Below are 17,723 nucleotides of genomic sequence, written 5' to 3'. Positions count from 1 at the left end.
CGAGAAATGACAATGATCCGAAATTGCAGATACTCGAAACGCGTCGCTCTGCTCACATTATGCTCTCTCAGCTTTTTTGTGTGTGACCCTCACCTTTGAGCATATTTCGCAGCGCAAACACCGAATGGGTAAATATTGCCACGCTCGGTAGCACAGAAACGAGAGGACACCCCATAATTTTGTCTGCTGCTGCTGCTGCTGCGGGAGCGATCCATAGCCGTTCTCTTTTATTGAATAAAATATTACAGGGGAGGACGTGTGTACAATGTAACCTTTATTAAGTGGGAGTGCACGCACTAGCAGGCAGCTTTATTTTTTCTGCAGGCAAAACTTTGAGCCATTGTGTTGTGTCGCAGAGACAGCGAGGGGAGCCCGCTCTTAAATACAGATTGATCCACGGCAACCGGGGGCGCGCAGATTTAATTTCAATTTGGAAGAATAGCCGTTACACGTTCTCTCTAGAATTTTGCAACAAGGGGACTCTTTTTACGCGCAAAGGCTAATGAGAATTTATTGAATCGAGCTATAGTGGCTCTGGTATTTGATTTGACGAGAGTGAACACAGGAAAAGGTAGCTCACGGCCGACACAGGGGAGAGTGGCACATATATCGCTGTACCCGAGGGTCGAGTGCAATAATTGCCAAATTTGATTTAGTTCCACTTTGGCATTTCGTTTTAACCGAAATTGAATATTACTCTTCTTTGAACGCCAATGGAAGGTTAAAAAGTGTGCCAGTTTCACTTTATATCGTAATATAGAAGCTGAAATGCGAATTTTAGAGAGCCCAGTCCTTATCATCTCACTTTAAATTCTCATTTTGCTGCGAGACCTGTTTGAAGGCTTTTTGGAATATTTGCAGGGAGTTTATTTTACCAACTGGAACGCGGATTTTCTTTTAAGTGCGACTAAATTCAGAATTTTTCTTTGCATTTATTCAAGTGATCAAAACGTCTTCAAACTTAAATATTGAGACTGGCAAATCCTAGATAAAAAACACGCTCACAGAAAACACTGCTGATTTAAAGTTTTGTAGCAAAGAAATTTGACAACCTATTTATCATGCTCACGTTTTACGATCAACCGCAGCTATCTGCGACCAACTCGCGTGCATGTATTCAAAGCACATACAAAGCTTTGCTACGTATACATATATGTAGTATATAATACGATCGTGTGTGCTTGGTCATCAGAAAAATTAGATAACCGCTGCGCTTGCATCCAATACATTCGGATGGTTGGCAGGGCGCATTAATAAGGCCCCGGCTTATGCAGCGAGGGTCTCTTCCTACCATTGTTTTTCTATATTTTATTGGACAGATTGATGTGCGAGGGCATCCCTTGCGCTGCGCGCCGAGATAAATTTAGATTTATGCGCTCAATATTAATTAGCCTCCGCACCTCGGCTGTTGGCGCGCAATAAAAATGCAAATATGCCGGCCGGGGTGAAGTAAGGCAGTGGAATAAAATTCAAAACGCAACCCTCTCGTTCTCTAAAGTCGTTTCGACCCTGGTGGTCAGAATTTAATTTCTCGCTGGGCGCGCGGCAATAAAATTTCTCACGGTTTGTTGGCATCAGAAATAAAGGCGTGCGCGCGCGCGTATATATATTCCAAAGGGGCGGGCAGGCGGCATGGCGAACGTTCGTTTAAATGCTGAAAACTCGATCTTGTCCAAACAATGCTATCTAATAATTTATCTTTATGGCCGCTCGGAGAGAGTCTAAAACTCGCTGCTGCGCCGATAAACAAACACAAACGTGTGAACTTGGTACATTGAGAGACACACGTCTCTGCACAATAATGGGCGGGCTGAGGAGATTCAATGCGGCTCGCGCTATTGTCGTGTTTAATTATGCCTGATGAGCATGGGGGATGTGCACCGCCGTTTATTGAATGAATTTTTAATTTTATGTCTCCAGTGCCATAAATCTTCATTATCTTGTCTGTGTTTTATCTCTAATCATTAAGTTTTATTAAAATTGTTGTTTAATAGTTTCTTATGCAGCTACAGAGATAAAAGTTTTCGCATATTTGCGTATTTGTTTCACGAGAGCAGTGATTAAATTTGCATTATAATGCGAGATCAAACAAGGGGAACAAAGTGGAGATATTTAATTAAAACAAGGCATTATGAATTTTCTAAATTCAGATTTATTTAAGAAGTCATGCTTTTAATGATAATAGTATAGCCTCCATTCTGGCCTTGCAACAAGATGAGAATGGTTTCTTGCACCCTCAGCAGAACACGTTCGTAGCTCTGGAGCAAGCCGAAATTAAATTAACCACAAATCCCATTGTAAAGCCAATTCCACCTAACTGCAAGCTGTGCAATTACAAGCATTTTCATTAGAAGCTATCTATAGCCTGATGTGAACAGACCGAGCTTGCAACCCGTGCGCCCGAACGTAATTTTCTAGTTGGCTTGCGGATCCGATTGGAGATCTATCTATGTACTCCCGTCTCCCGTGTACATATCAGCAGATGCAGACAAATTGATACAATTATTGTTGTGTCTTGTACGGGTGCTCCAGTTAGATTGGATCTAAGTGGACATAATGTCTTTGATAGCGAGTAATTACGGCCCACAAAAGAACTCCACTCGCTCGCTCACTGAATGTTCGACTGGTCGCGCAGCTCCAAATGATGGAACGCACTCAGCGTTTTTGATTCTCTCTCTCCACCGCTCCGCTCACACCGAAAGTCGAGTTTGTTTGTGCAGGAAGCATATATTATTGATTGAATGCTCTTTGAATCGAGCAACTAAACGGTTGTCACTCCCCAACATGCTTTAAAAATAACTTATCTTAATACGCGTTCTGGTTTCCAGCCATTTAACTTCTTAAATAACATAATCTATGTATTCAGATATATTTTAATTTCCCACGCTACGAGCATAGAAAATAGTTTTCTTTTTTAATCCCAGTTAAAATAAATTTAAATATTTTAATTTAAGATAATTATATGGTGATCTATTTGAGAATATTTGTGTCATTTCACGTTGAGTTCTTTATAGTGAATGATTTGAATAAAAAATTTCCCATATTAGCATTGACAATTCTTTTACGGCTGTCTCGACGCTATTCAGCTCTTAAATGTCATTGAAGATGAAGCATGATATAGCAATTTGTTATGTGTCTCATTTGGTGTCCCCGAATACCAGCGAATTATGTCAATTTCAATAAGATCCTGGCGAGGCGAGACGAGGCGAAAACTGTCCCTCGATTGAGAGACAATTTTCTCACCAAGTGACAATTGCGTCATCGTCTCACGTAGAGGACCCCGTTGACAGCAGTGTCAACTGCCGAGCGCTGACCTCCTCAGCCCAGTGAAGGTCAGCTGCTAATAGCAAAACTTGCATCTCCCAGCAAAAGCACTCCTCGCAGGAAATAAACGTGAATGTATATACTTTGCATTATTCATAGTGGCTGGTTTTTAAGCAGTCCTCTGACATCAGCACAGAGCAAAAAGTCATGAATGGAGCTCTGGCTGGCTCGCAAGAAGAAGCAGCGTTTTCGCACGCCGTGCAGCAAAAAGTCGCCTTTTCACGGGCTGCTTTCATTAATTAGGGCATTAAGTTGGCTACAGCAGCAGAGCGACGCCGTGCATGTGCTGCGGTGGCGGAGCTGCGTGCGCTGTAAAATGATATATATAAAAAAGGAAGGAGGCCTATTGGAGTCGTAAAGCCGATGGCCCCCTCAGTCTCGCTCCTATCTCGGTTTGAATAACAAGCAGCGGCTAACGTCATTTGCATTCGCGCTGGATTTTTCCGGGCATTTCTCCGACGGCGAGGGTGAGTGTGTGTATTTTCTGCTTTCTCTCCGCTTTCGCCACAGTTTGATGAGGCGAAGTATGTCTTGTTTGCGACAAGACAAAGGACTCCAGCTCCGTCGACTTTTTACAACTTGCCAAGTTTTTACTACGCAAATTAGCTATTCCGCCCGAGCAACTTATTTCCAAAGTGACATGCACTACTTTGGAATATTAAAAATGACTTTAACGATTTTCTTATTATTGTCCTCCAAACAAGATTTGTCAGTCACCGCACCGGAGAGTGAAATAAGAAAATTGAAAATTGGGATAGCTTCTTTTAAAAAGAGCCTAACAAGGCATTTGAAAATTTAAACATGCAATCAAGATTACGTGTGGCGAATGCTCTATAAAAACATGGTTGAGCTTCACGTGGTAGCTCATGTGTCATGAATGGTTCATATGCAGTAAAATATGAGCAGTTACGTTATGTTGATGCAAAAAGTAAGCCAGACATTTTGTGTCCTGAGAGCAAAAAAACCAAACGCATAAAAAGCACTTGGGGAAGGTCGTCAGATAAGCAAAACAGCATCACATCTGGAAGACGAGGGGGCGTGGATCGAATTTGTGTTCGCCTGGGGAAAATACTTACGTGCACCGCCGAATCTATAAAAATCGTTTTTCCCTGTCCATATTTGGGAACAAGACGTTTTGTGTTCATGTGGCACACGGGCGGTCGTAATATAAATTTTGTTCGCACCCTTATTGATTTCTCTCTGTTGCTGTCGTTCTGTCTGTGTGCTGTGTGTTGTTCGAAAATAAAAAACCTGATGTGTGTAGCACTCATTTATTACAGAGTGTAACGCTCGTTCTGTTGTTGTGTATGAAAACAAGCGGGCGCGTGCGTGCGCACGGCTCTCAGTTCCATAAAGAAGGAAAACGCCCAATCAGAAAGACAAAATAATAAAGAACATGACTACTTTTGATGTTTGTAATAAAAAGTCAGTCACACTGCTTGACAGCGGGTGGCTTCAGCACTAAAGATTCCATTTTATTACAAAACGCGCTCAGCGCAGCACACACGCTGCTTGCGCGTTTCACTTTTCTTACCGCCCTTCATTCATCCATTCATTTTGGGTGACGAAGCAGGTTGAATTTGACGCTGGAAAATGTCTTTCGGTTTGCTCACAATGAAAGTGATGGTTTTTCAGCTCATAACAAATTCTCAAGGTGGTTTATATTTTTTTTCGGTTATTTGTGTCTCTCCGAAATGACGTATGTATATCAGTAATGGAATAAACAACAATTTAAATTGGATTGATACAGGGTACAATTGAAAATTATTTTAATTGTTGGATGCAATAAGCAGTTGATCGAAGAACAATTTGTTCTACAATTTGCAATTAATAAAAAATGGGCCAGGCTACAGAAAAAATTCAAATTTTCTCCAAAATTTCCAGCGCTTGACCACATGTTCGTGGCAGATTTGGATTCCTCTGTCGAGATCTCTCCAACAGCGTACGAAACATTTTAGGGAAACTCTTTGTTCTGAAACAAAATAAGATTTCAAGTAATAGGGAGACAGTCCTACTACCTATATTAATGCAACCACTCTTCTAAAACATTTACAGAGCTATATTTGGGTCAAATTTGCTGCTTCAACTGAATCCTAAGGGATGTTTTCATGCATTTGCAACAAAAATTTTCCAGGATTTAGCAGTATCAATCTTCATTAAAATATATTTTATATATCCTCATTGTTTTCACAATATAAAACTAAATTTCAGGAAAAATTGAGGACGATTTTTAGGCACATGCTTGAGAGCTCAATTTCTATATACTTGAATGACTTTGAAAATTCAAAAAAATCTTTAGAGACTGCCTTTGTGAGAATATAATCTGTGAAATCACATTTCCATGAATATTGCTCGTATTGCATGCTGTCCTGGAAAATAATACTTTACCAAATCGAGTCGAATTTCTAGCTCCCCACATTTGAATTATCTTCAGTTGAGTCATCTAGATTCGGTCTGTTTACTTTGTGCTGGAAAAACATCAGATGAGCCGGCAGACTTCGCTCTGTGTTAATTTTTTGCGCACCCATTCCTACATTTTCTCGCCAGCAGACGCTGATCAAAAGTTTATTTTCCATTGTTTTTACAGCGTGGCAGCGTGTGCTCGAGAGCCGTCAGAAACGGGAGAAGGGCGAAATGGAAAAGACTCTTTTCTGATGGCTGCCTTCTCTTTGTGTGCCGCGTATAAAACTTGCTTCCTTTGCTTGCTAAGCGATAAATGAATATTCATTTTAACTCCCCTCGGCTTTTAACAACCGAATTTTTTGCAGCCTGCCTGCCCATTTAGAATAAAAATAAGCGTTCGCACACGACCTTCCATTGCGTTCCTCTCGCAAAGCGGTGGAATATTTGTCCCGCAGGAAATTAGGCTGCAGTTATATACACACACAAAGCGACGCGTGTGAAATTCACCCGCACTCTGTGAAAGGTGCCGTTTTATTAGAGAGCTCACCTGACATTGGAATCTGCTCCCTTTATGGCATTGTTTGTGCCGAGTAAAAAATTTACGGCAGCGATATTGCCTCCAATGCGCATATTTTTATGTGTGCTATTGATCCAGCATTGATTTCACTCACTCGGACTGATGCTTTTCCGGATTTTCGTCACTAAAAAAGAAAAAATTATATTTGTCAGGCTTTAATTTACACAATGATTAGATATTGCAGCTATTGTACCTTATATTGATTAGTTTCTTTGTTCGCCTAAATTGACTCTTTTCTGAGGGCGTACCAGCAGTAAAATATTTTTTTCAAATTGAATATATTTTTATTTTAAATTAAGAAATAGGGTAGTATTTTTTGCATCAATCCTTTTTAGACCAGTGTATGAAACTAAGTCAGTGACCCCTATGCACGCGCCTGAAATTAAACAAAATCAATCGGCTTGTTTGCAAACAACGACTGCTTCGCGGGTCACTGAATGCTGTGTACTGCATCGCAAATTGGCATCGGTTCAACAGGATCACATACACCCAACTTAGAGATATATGACGCCAATTAACGAGGCCCGGTGCTTTTTTCCTTTATTAGCAGAGTGCCGATTATATGTATAAGGGCAGAGAGGATAGAACATGCTTGTTCCAACCGTGAGTGTGTGTATTTCGTGCTGCGGCGTATCGAAATAATAGACATCGGGAGGGGGTTGGTGGGCGCGGCGGGATGTATCAAGGATTTGGCCCGCGCACAATATATATGCATCCGTCAGTAATTAGCCTCTACATCATCCCTCTGACAACACGTGTAACATCGCATGACTCACTTTATTACCGCCCCCGCGCGCACCTGCACGCTGCAACGCGTCGCTGCCTCCCTTGGAAATCAAAGTCATTTTGAGGTCGCGCGGAGGTTGAATTTCGTTATTACGTTGGCGTGTGCTGATTCTAAACTAATTAGGATTTGGTATCAAAATAGGATGTAATGCTGGAGGTTACGTGTGGGTAGCAACTTGGTCTTCCCAATCGCTAAAACAGAGAATATCGTCTACTGTATATATTTCGGTTCTCACAATAGATGGAAACTGATCTGGCTCGCGAATATAATTGCTTAAGTGCTGCTTTATAAATAGTGAAAACTTTTAAATCATATCTTTTCAGGCCAGTTGTTGAAATAAATTTAATAACATCACTGTTTTAATTTATCATAACAAATTTATAATGAGAGCAACGTAAAACTATTTTAATAGTCGAGACACGAGTTTTCAAGATTAAAGTTTATTAATTGGCTTTTTGCGGTTTATGTATTTTTTTTTCAAAATTCTGACAAACAACTATCCCAAATATTCAGTATAGGCGTCTGCATAACAAAGGAAGAATTTTGTAATTACAATATTGTGGAATTGCGGAAATTGCTAAATTGAGCAAAGGCTGTCTCGCACAAGAGAGTTAAAGCGCGTCGGTGCCATTCCACCAGGAGAACTTGAGACACAAGCGCTAATCCGCAATTAAGAGAGTTAAATCATTTCCTTTATGGCGGTGCACATGTTTGTGTCTTCAAACATTAAACTTAATGCAAAATTTTATTTGCAAATATTTAGCAAACTCAATTAACTCTGCGCGCGCGTGTATGTGTGTGTCTGTGTGAAAGAGAAAGAGCAAGAGCAAAATGGGACGGCGACGAGGAGCGAGATTCTTTCAAGTGATGTGTTCTTTGATGAGATGCTGCTGAAAGTTTAACGTCATGCAACTCCGCCAAGGCAGTTGAGTAGCATGCCGTTTAATTAGCTTTGTAAGGCTTTCTTCAGCAGTATTAAATTTTGTTTTCCCTCTGCATATGCAGCATTTAAACAACAGAAGCAGTGAACGGATCTAGTGCATAAGTTGCTGCTTTCTATCCCAGATCTAGGGTTGCCACATGATCTTGTGCTTTTAATCAGTTGTTTCCCGTTTAATTATATTAATCATGCGCATTGTTTTCTGTTTCTATGGCACAATCAAATATATTTATAAGATTTAAGACATTTCCCTGCTTTTTTAAGATAAAATAAAAAAACATATTTGGTCTGGCAACCCTTTTTGCTGTTGTACATACACCAGCGAACACGGCAGTTTAATTTTCCAGACTCTGAGCGACCGTTTCAGTGAAATACAAATAGGCACTTAAATTAATGCTCGCTGACAACATCGCATTACAAAATAAATGTTTACAGTTTACTTCATTAAAGTGCCGGAGCGAATGGTGGAGCATAATACGAGCATATGCACACAGTGGCGGTTCGTTTTGGTGGAATGGACCGCGACACATTCATCAAAAATCTCCTAATGCGCTCGCTCTCGCATCCACTCCCATTTGCTCCCATCTGCTCCGATACAAAATGACCCTTCCTTATTTTATTATATATTTATTATAATCTGCGTCTCTACAGCGTGTAATATGACGGTATATACGGCAACATCCGGATTTATTCCTCGGCTCTGCAGCTCAGACCATTTTCATTTTCGCCGCACCCCTCGCTGTGCGTGCATTATATGAGAGCAGTGTAGAGGGCACGCAGATAAAGCTTCAAAATGAAATATTCATAACCTCCTGATGAGTAAATTGGAACCAATAACTCATTTCCTGACCAATTTGTTAGCAGTGTGGTCTTTTTTCTTGAGAAAACCAATGCTTAATTTTAAGTCTCTCTTGCAGGCGAGTTTCCAACACACCTGGTTTTCGCAAGCACACAGAAGAATGGGGGAGTTTTTTTTAAATACTACTCTCCTAAAATTTATAAAATATGTTTAACTTGCACAAAAAGGAAAATTACAAAACAAGTGAGATCTCCAGCAAATACGGAGCAGTTGTGAAATGAAGACCACAACTTCTTATTCATTATCTAACTTAAGCATCTCCCCTTGGGGGAGCTATTTGTTTCCCACCGCCTTATGTTGTAATACAAATAAAGGGAAACTCGAGTCAAAATTAAAAGACCAGTGCCTAAAAAGGAAGTAATAAACTCTGTACTGTTTACAAACATGTCTTGGCGGTCTTGGCGTTGTCCGCAGACGTCGCCATTTAAATTAATAGAGTGCGTCCATTTAATGAATTTACTCCTTCTCAAGTGTTTGGATAAAATATCTAATAAAGAAGGAGCAGCATTAGGGAGAGAGACCTTGTGTGTTTTATGTGGTCGGCTGTGCTCCGTCGTCGGGAATTAAGACTTACTCTCTCTTGCTGGGGAACGAAACTGCGAGAGCTCTGGCGACGTCGCAGCCGCGGGTGACTTTTCATCTGGCTGAAGCAGCAGAAAGGGCACAGCCAACGGGCTGCACAAAATGAAACGAACCACCGCGTGCTTGTGTGTGTGTGTGTGTGTCCTGGAGAAAAGCGGCGAAAGATGGGAAATAATACATAACGAAACTGGCAGCAGAACAAAACAGCGGCGCACACTTTGTGGAAAGTGAGCGTGCCACGCCCCTCTTTGTTGACCTTTCCTTTTTATTCTTTTAACAATGCATTCGTGGTGCTCTTATTGAAACCGCCTCAAACAAAAAGGTCTTTCTCTCTCTCTCCGTGCTACTCTCGCGATCGCCCTCATTGTACAAAGTGGCTGTGAAATGAATTAAAAAGCAGCCGCGGAATTGCTACTCTGCTGCTGCTCACTCGTGTGTTCCTTTGTAATTAGTAATTGCCTCGCTCTCTACCTGCCGCCGCTTTTGTTGGTCTCTGGGCAAATATTTTCGAGCACTCCTCATTTTCGGGCTTCTCCAGAGATTAATCTCTTTGTGTGCTTGCCTCTTCACGCAGCAGATACGCTCCTTTCTCGAATGCACCTAATAAGTTTGCTGCCATTTGGTAAAACTCGAGTTAGCACCGCGATGATTTTGAATTGGGAAATTATGAAAGGGCCTTGCGAATAATCAAGGAGTGTACGAGAGTTTTAAACGTTAATTGGACGAGCATGCCTGAATACTCAACTCAAGAGGCTGCGAAAAATGATCGATTCATCATGTTCTGCGTCATTCATTCCAGCTAGCTATCAAATTTTACATTTCCACGCGAGAAGAAAATCGACACTGGTGGTGGAAAAGTCAAATATTTATGGTTCGTTTAGCCACTTTCCAACTTATCTTTTTTACCGTGGGACCTTTTTCGATACGTTAGTGAAAACTCCACGTCCCAATAGCATCTGCCTCGTGATATTAATCCACGCATGCTGGAAAGGAGCAAACCAGAAAAATTAGCGAGTCGGAAAGCATTCGCAATCCTCCCAAATACGAATTGACTCGTCATTGCAATGCAAATCAGTATCCGCAGCAAAAAATCGCTCGGATATATGACAGTGAACAAAAAAACTTATCTTTGATGTTTTTAGTAACTTTATACAAAATAAAATCACGATGGTTAAAGTCTAGCGATGTGTTTTTCACCAAAATATTTGGAAATTGAGGCAGTTTGCCTGTCCAAGTTAACAGAATTCAAACTCGATTTTTTTCACGTTTCCCTGCCTCCCAACTCCCAAGCCAGGGGCAATACAAAAAATGTACAAACGAAAGGGAGATGCAGTCCTCCCGGCCGGATCAGATTTCTCCAAAATCACGCTCCGTAAAAATGCTGTTACGCGGCGCCGCCGGTGTGTTCTGCTCGCCCACTCGAACATTTGCCGGTCGGATTGGCTCCATCAGACAAGCAGGCAGGCTGGCAGGCAGTCAGGCAGAGGCTTTCATCTAATATTTAAACATTTGAAAGGCCTCTCTGCTGCTGCTAAATTAGAGCCAATTGTTGCTTCGCGGCGCGGTAATTGGAGATGAGGCGGCTGTGCTGTTGAAACGTGCACACACTTTATGCAGAGCAGGGGCGAATCATTAATATTTCACGGCGACACGCTCCGCAGCCACCCCACCCCCCACCCTCTCTACAACAGCAAGCATGAGGAGGAGGAGGAGGTATTAACTCGCACCTCTACGGTTTCGCAGCGTCCTTTGAAGGGAAATCGCGAAGTCGTTTGTTTGTGCCAAAGCCTAATTGTTGATCGCGAGAATGCAGAGTCTGCGATATCCGCTTTGATTACGCTGGCCAACTTTGGTAAACAAGCAAGCTTTGAAAGAGGATCTGAAACTTTTTCTTCGTGCTGTTGCTGCCTAGTAATAAGGCTAATTAATTAATTTTTAACTGTAATTAGAGCGTCCTTTCATGCGTAAGGACGGAGATGTTTTTAAAAGGGGAATCATAAATAATGGTTGTAAAGAGCGGGGAACAATTAGGGTGGCTTTCAGAGCTGGAAACAAGGTCTGTCAAACGACGCAAAACACTGCCAGCGCCGCGTAAATTATAAAGCAGCGGACAAAAACGCAACAAGACGTGTAATTAATAAGGCGTGGATAAACTGACGCACTTTTTCTCGCTTGTTATGACGGATAGTGCACAATTACAAGTTGCTCCGTGAGCGCGAGAGTGAGTGAGCCGTTCCGAGAGTGCAGATGAGGCCGTACTATGTACAGTTACGGTGCGAATTAGTGACAGAAGCAGCGGATCTCGTTTGCTGCCGCTTCACACCGATGCTCCTCCTGCCTCTGCGAAAACACGCACAAAAATCAGACAGAAATACACTTGAGCTCATTTGTAATTGAAAATAGCCCAAATGAAGTGTAAAGTATTTATAGTTGAAACTTGTTGCGAATGGGAATCTAAAAATATTGAATCGAATTAATCGGAGGAAGGTCCAAAATGCATTTCCAGGATCTAAAACACTCTCAGACAATTCACGTGCTTTAGTAGATATCTGATTATTGATGAAAAATTAGTACAACAACACTCAAATCATCGTCTGGTATATTTACCTTGATAATTTTTTGTAAGTAAAAGAATCATTTTTTTAGAAAGGCGCAGAAAATTTCAATATGAAATCAATTTTAGCGGGGAAATCAAAACCATAAAATAAATACAAACACCTTAAAATCTATTTCCGCTTTTCATATATGACCAGCGGATTTGCAGAATATTATTTTCAAAATTCAAACGAATGTTTAGTTTGTTGAATTTCAATTTGGCGCTCGAATGTGGAGTTAAGAGCAAACACAATTCCAGCTTTAATTTACACTCGCAGCACGTAATTCGTTGTCAAAGGAGCTTTTAGCGTGGGCAAATACATTGGGCAAATTGCAGGTGTAATGAGAGAGGGCGAGTGCAGTGCACGGTCGTCGCGTGATTACAGGGCTGGCTCGCTCGCAAATCTAGTTCCAGCTGCAATCGCAGATGTAAGTCTGCATTTGTTGCAAAGAGTGTGCAATTTTTTACACGCTCACTAAGCCCTTGCGACGGGGTTAATTGCCAGTGCACGGTGTGAAAATCGTCCACCACGATTGCAGCTTCAGTGAATCAGGTGCACTGTAGGATTAGACTATCCACTGAGGGACGTGAACGATAGTCCAAAAACCAAAATTGTCCTTTATTTGGCATTGCACCGCACAGAGCATACTTAAAAATCTCATTCGTAAACACAAAAATAACACCAAAATAGCCAAAACAGTCTTTTAGATAGAAATATAAATTGCCTTATTTGTCACAATTTATTGTGTCATAAGCCAATGTTCAGGAGATGCGATTTTAAAATGTAATTTAGAACACTGCTGATCGCAGAAAATTAATTTTTGTTGCCTTATGCACTTAATGAACCCCTGAGAATAGAATTTTCCAACGCAAATGCACTGTAAACAATCATATGGAAAAAGGTTTTATGTGTTTTTTTACGATTTTTGCAGCAAAAACGAGATTTCCAGTTGTATGTGTCAAGCACCTTTGGATAGCTCTATACAGGAGAAATCGAAATCAGCTCATGAGAACATTGTGAAGTGCGAATAATTTCGCTTTGTTTAACTAAACGATTTAATTAACTATGGAAAGGGTGCCACAATCATATCCATGTTATATTCAAGAATAAGAGGACAGCTAATTTTTAATTGAAAATAAATATTAGCCGTTAGATTTTGCCGGTATTTATATATTGAGTAGACTATTGATCACGTCCCTTTAGCTGGGCATTATTTTATTAATGGCCTAGTAAGAGAGCAGCCATTACGCCTAATGGATAAGAATGAATCGGCGAATAGGGCAGACGACCGCCACCTCGACGCTCTTCAGCCAGATAAAATCGAACCACGCCCGTTCTTGCGTGTGTGAATTGGCCGTGTTATTTTTCCAAAGAGGTGCGCGTAATGCGCCCTTTCACTGGCCGAGAAAAAGCAAAAGGCTCGCCTGAATGGAGATTTTTCCGCTCAACCATCAATCCGGCCGTCTTCGAATGCAAACACTCTATGGCTGAACATAAATAAATGAGTAGAGATCGCGGTCGGTCCACGACGCGTGGGAATAGCGCACAAAAAGGGGCCCGGCTTGTTTTTGGTCTCATCGGGATTCGGATTCGCTGCATGAATATTTTATTCGCTCAAATAGACTTACAGCGCTTTTGACGCGAGCTCTCCATTTACTTACCTCAATCTCGCCCCCTCTTCGCCAGAATGAAATGTTGGAAAATCTGTTTCTGCAGCAGCAACATATATCAAGAACCGTTTTCAGCAACTCGGGGCAATGATAAAAGTAAAAAAATGCAGAAGAAATACAAGCAGGAAAATTAACAAAAATAAAGTAAATTCACAATGCGAGAAAGCCAAAATGGTTGGCTCTTTCTTTACAAAAATTATATTATTTATTTTTTGGAAAGGATAGCAAAAATACATATTTTAGCAATGTTTACAACGAAAAATTTGTTAATTCATTCATTTTCCAATAGTGTTAACTTAAATAATGTTTAATGATAAATTACTCTGGAAAATTAAATTATTTATAATTATCGAGGGTATATGTGACGCTTAAAAAATGACGAATTTATATGTGATTCAGGTTATTCAAAAGGTTTTAACCATTAACAATTTAAAATTTGTCATGCAAGCAAGTAAACAACGTATACCTGCAGTCGTTAATTAAAACAGAACGACGGCACGTTCCAGTCCCTCTGCGGCACTACTTTCAATGCGGGCCGGGTCGGCTTTTTGGGCGAAATTTGAGGCTGTTGGCTCTCTGCAGCGCTCGCTCTCGCGCCTATATGAGCGTATACACGAACACATCGGGTCTGTTTTGGCCTAATGCAAATTAATTCAAACGACCTCTCATTGTGCGGGCCGACGCTCAATTTTAATTAACTCTTAACAATGTGAGAAGGTCACGCGCAGAGCAATTTACGTGCCTGAAATAAGAATATCGTCCGACGGCCGTCCGGGTGTGATTCCTGCGCACACATACATACATGCATGTGCACGGCGGAAGGTCGGCTTTGGTTAGTTTTGGGTCACAACGCTCCGATGCACATAGCCCAAAGAGAGTGAGTTAGTCGGCGCGCGCGAGGGCCACCGGGTCTCTGGGGATCAGCCCTGAAACGGCGAGGAACATGAAATATTATAGGGGTTGACACATGAGCACGCCGCCACACATACATATGGATACACACGTGTGCACAGCACCCTCTCGCCCGTTTTTCTGCACTCGCAATATGGACGCATCCAAAACTCGAGCGCCAATGCCGCGGAATGTGGCGCAAAGAGCATCTTGCAAAAGTTTCGTGAAAAATGTTTTGTTTGTACAATAAACGAGCTGCAACATGTCACACTAGGAGCTCGCTCGCTGCTTGGACAAATGGCGTTTAACAAAAAAGGACAGGCTGAATAACGATTGCAATCGGTGTGTTAGCTCATTCTATTGATATTCTACAACGAGGAAAACAAAAAATTCCTACTTGCAATTTGAAAGGAAAATATTGGTTTGATTCGCTGCAAACACTAAAACAAAGAGATAAAAAATCGCTAAATAAATTCAACACATGATGATGATTTAATCAGTAACAACTGAAATGTTAAAAGTTAATTTACGTTTTTAAATGTGCCAATAGATGAGATCATCCTAGTTTAATGCTTTCCACCCCAATCTCATCCTGTTACTTTGTATTCTGGACGCGAATAGACTTTCAATTCTTGATTCTCTAAAATAAGAGATCTCAGCCAGCAGCGCTGCACCGCGCCAGCCGTCAATTTTTGGGCCACGTGAGCAGCCGCCGTGAATCTGGCTAAGCTGCGCTAGCCGCTGGTGAATAAAATCAAAAATTAAAAAGAGCAGGAGAAAAAAATGTCTACCGTTAAGCACCGCCGGGCAAAATATTCGGCTAAGCCGGTTCCGCCAGCCGCTGGCTGAGACCTCTACCTAATATCAGTCGTGTTAGAAACAACAGCAAATACATATTTTTTTGCTTTCAAAAATTATTCTTTCCACTGTGGTTAATCTGAACTAATGATTGATTTCAGCTCATAATAGAGCACCTTATATCACTATTGAAATGATAGTTCTCTCTGGCATCTCTCAATAGACAAATCATCTTAGTTTTTATCCAACCCCTTATGGATATTACAATTTTTAATTAATTTAAAATTGAATCGCTCTTAAATTTTTGAATTATATTAACTGAATAATTGATTCCTCCCTTTTTGATAACGTTCCCATGTAGCAGTCAGTGTTTTGAATTGTGCCTGAGGAACGCTACAAAGGAAAATATTATGCGTTTTCTTTCCCTCGGCGAAATTCCACTCCCTCCAGAGTGACTGCCGTTGCTGAAGGTGTAATAAGGGTTGAGGGATGTGTGTTTGCGTCAAACTAAATAAAATTTCGCCTGTTGGGCTGAATTCTGACAGGCTGGCAACATGAGCGGCACACACTCACACACACACACACGAGAAGGCAGGCAGGCAGGCGGGATAGGATTTTCCCTTAAGGCCCAGCATGACATTTTCATTCTACGGCCTAAAATTCCGTACGTTCACGTGGCACCGCATAACTGCGTGCCAGGCTACACGCACGCGAAATTAAAATCACGTCTGTCGTAAACTCGCCAGATAATTCCCCGCTGCCCGCGGCTTGTAGCAAACTGCAACTTCATCAAATGATGCAACGTGTGCCAATTAGAGCGGCAGCTTCACGGCTCGGTAGGAAAGGACGAAAAGCAGAAATCGAACGACCTGCACATCAATCGTGAACTTCAATAAACTTGTTTTACTTGTAAAACATTTCCTAAACAGAGTCATGTCTCATCAAAGCAGAATGAATGAGAAACTTCAGGTGGAACAATTTGGCGCTAAAGCAAATTGGCCATTTTTCACATCCTTAAATGGGCATTGCTGAACGAACGCGGCCAAATTGGACGCGAAATTCAATGCGCCACCCGCGCGATTTGTTCCACTTTTCACTCTTCTCTGTTCTCCTCTCGCAATCCTTTTTTCGTTCTTTCTCACCCGCCGGAGCTTCCTTGCGCGCGTCTCTTCTTTCCGACTGCAATTTTCAGCCACTTTTGCCAGCCCGGCCGATATATCGCCTAACCATTCAACGGCAGCAGCAGAAGCAGCGCCTTTCTGATTTTACGTTCCCTGAACTCTGATCTTATATTCTCATGTGCCAATTTTTATGTGGATTTTACGCGTCAGTCAAAGGCTGGCGCCTCTCTATTCAAATATATGGAAAAGATTACTCTTTGAATTGAGTTATGAATTCATGGAGAGGAAAATGGAGAAATTCACACTTTTAAAAATACACGCTTCGATACGAAAATGACGTCATAATATTGATTTTATCTTGACTGTCTTGTCGTCCTTTGTGAATTTCAAGTGAACATGCAATGCTTTCACTACAAAAGAGATTGACATTTCAAGCCAGATGAGAGCAGTGCATGTATAAATTTAAATCATCGATTGCCCTCTGTGCCAACTCAATTTCCACGCCAGACAAACACAGTTAAAAAAGCATGGCTTCATTAAAACTTGTCACAACCTTATTACAAAGCAATTTTCGCGCGCTTCTACTCTGATTACGCTCACAATTCACGTAATTGAAGGCGAGAACCCTCTCACTGGCGTGCACGAGAAGGAAACAAGTGTGATGACACACACAGCACGGCCGCCGTGCTTTATTCAAAACACTGCTCCCTCCTTAATTTAAATGTAATTTAGAGATTGTTTCCCGTAGTCGGCTGTCAATCATTCTCGTCTGGGTCTGGAGAGACTTGTCACGAGGTGTTAGCGACTAGATTCATAATAAATTTCACCCCTCCGCGAACTGCAGCTTCAACACGTCCTGGCAAAATTATTTATCTCTTCATACATATTCATGCTGGGCAGCTGAAGGGGCGTGCGAGGGTGGTTCGCCCGAACCGTGAAGAAAGATTAATTAAGCTCATTGCATGAACGACCCTTATGCAGGATGCGCTTTTTATTTGAGACGCGAGCCTCTCAAATTGGTGAAATTTGAGAACATGGGGTCTGTAGGAGCAATTTTGTTGAAAGCAAGCCTTTGAAGTAGTTGGAGATTTTAACTTAATCAAGTTAATTTCCTTTTGCACGGAAATTTCTTCATGATATGTTAAAAACAATCATTAAAAATAAGTTAAATCTT

At 41.4% G+C, this 17,723-nt stretch overlaps 2 protein-coding genes across 7 annotated transcripts in view; one reads left to right on the top strand and one right to left on the bottom strand.

Annotated features, from left to right (window-relative positions):
- Ten-a (tenascin accessory) overlaps positions 1 to 17,723 on the top strand; it is a 336,505-nt gene that overhangs the window by 190,346 nt on the left and 128,436 nt on the right. Inside the window, exon 1 of one of the 6 annotated variants that reach the window (XM_065481652.1) lies at positions 3,689 to 3,791. The exons of the other annotated variants lie outside the window; for them this stretch is intronic. The gene's annotated coding sequence lies outside the window, so the exon portion shown is untranslated. Of the gene's footprint in view, positions 1 to 3,688; positions 3,792 to 17,723 lie in introns of those variants that run through there. 6 annotated transcript variants of the gene reach the window in all.
- Mic26-27 (MICOS subunit 26/27) overlaps positions 1 to 17,723 on the bottom strand; it is a 266,434-nt gene that overhangs the window by 247,629 nt on the left and 1,082 nt on the right. The window lies entirely within an intron of this gene.

The sequence above is a fragment of the Cloeon dipterum genome, chromosome 2 (assembly GCF_949628265.1).
Source record: "Cloeon dipterum chromosome 2, ieCloDipt1.1, whole genome shotgun sequence".
NCBI classification, from domain to species: domain Eukaryota; kingdom Metazoa; phylum Arthropoda; class Insecta; order Ephemeroptera; family Baetidae; genus Cloeon; species Cloeon dipterum.
The sequence above is the reverse complement of the archived record's forward strand: the minus strand, read 5'-3'. Positions and strand labels throughout refer to the sequence as shown.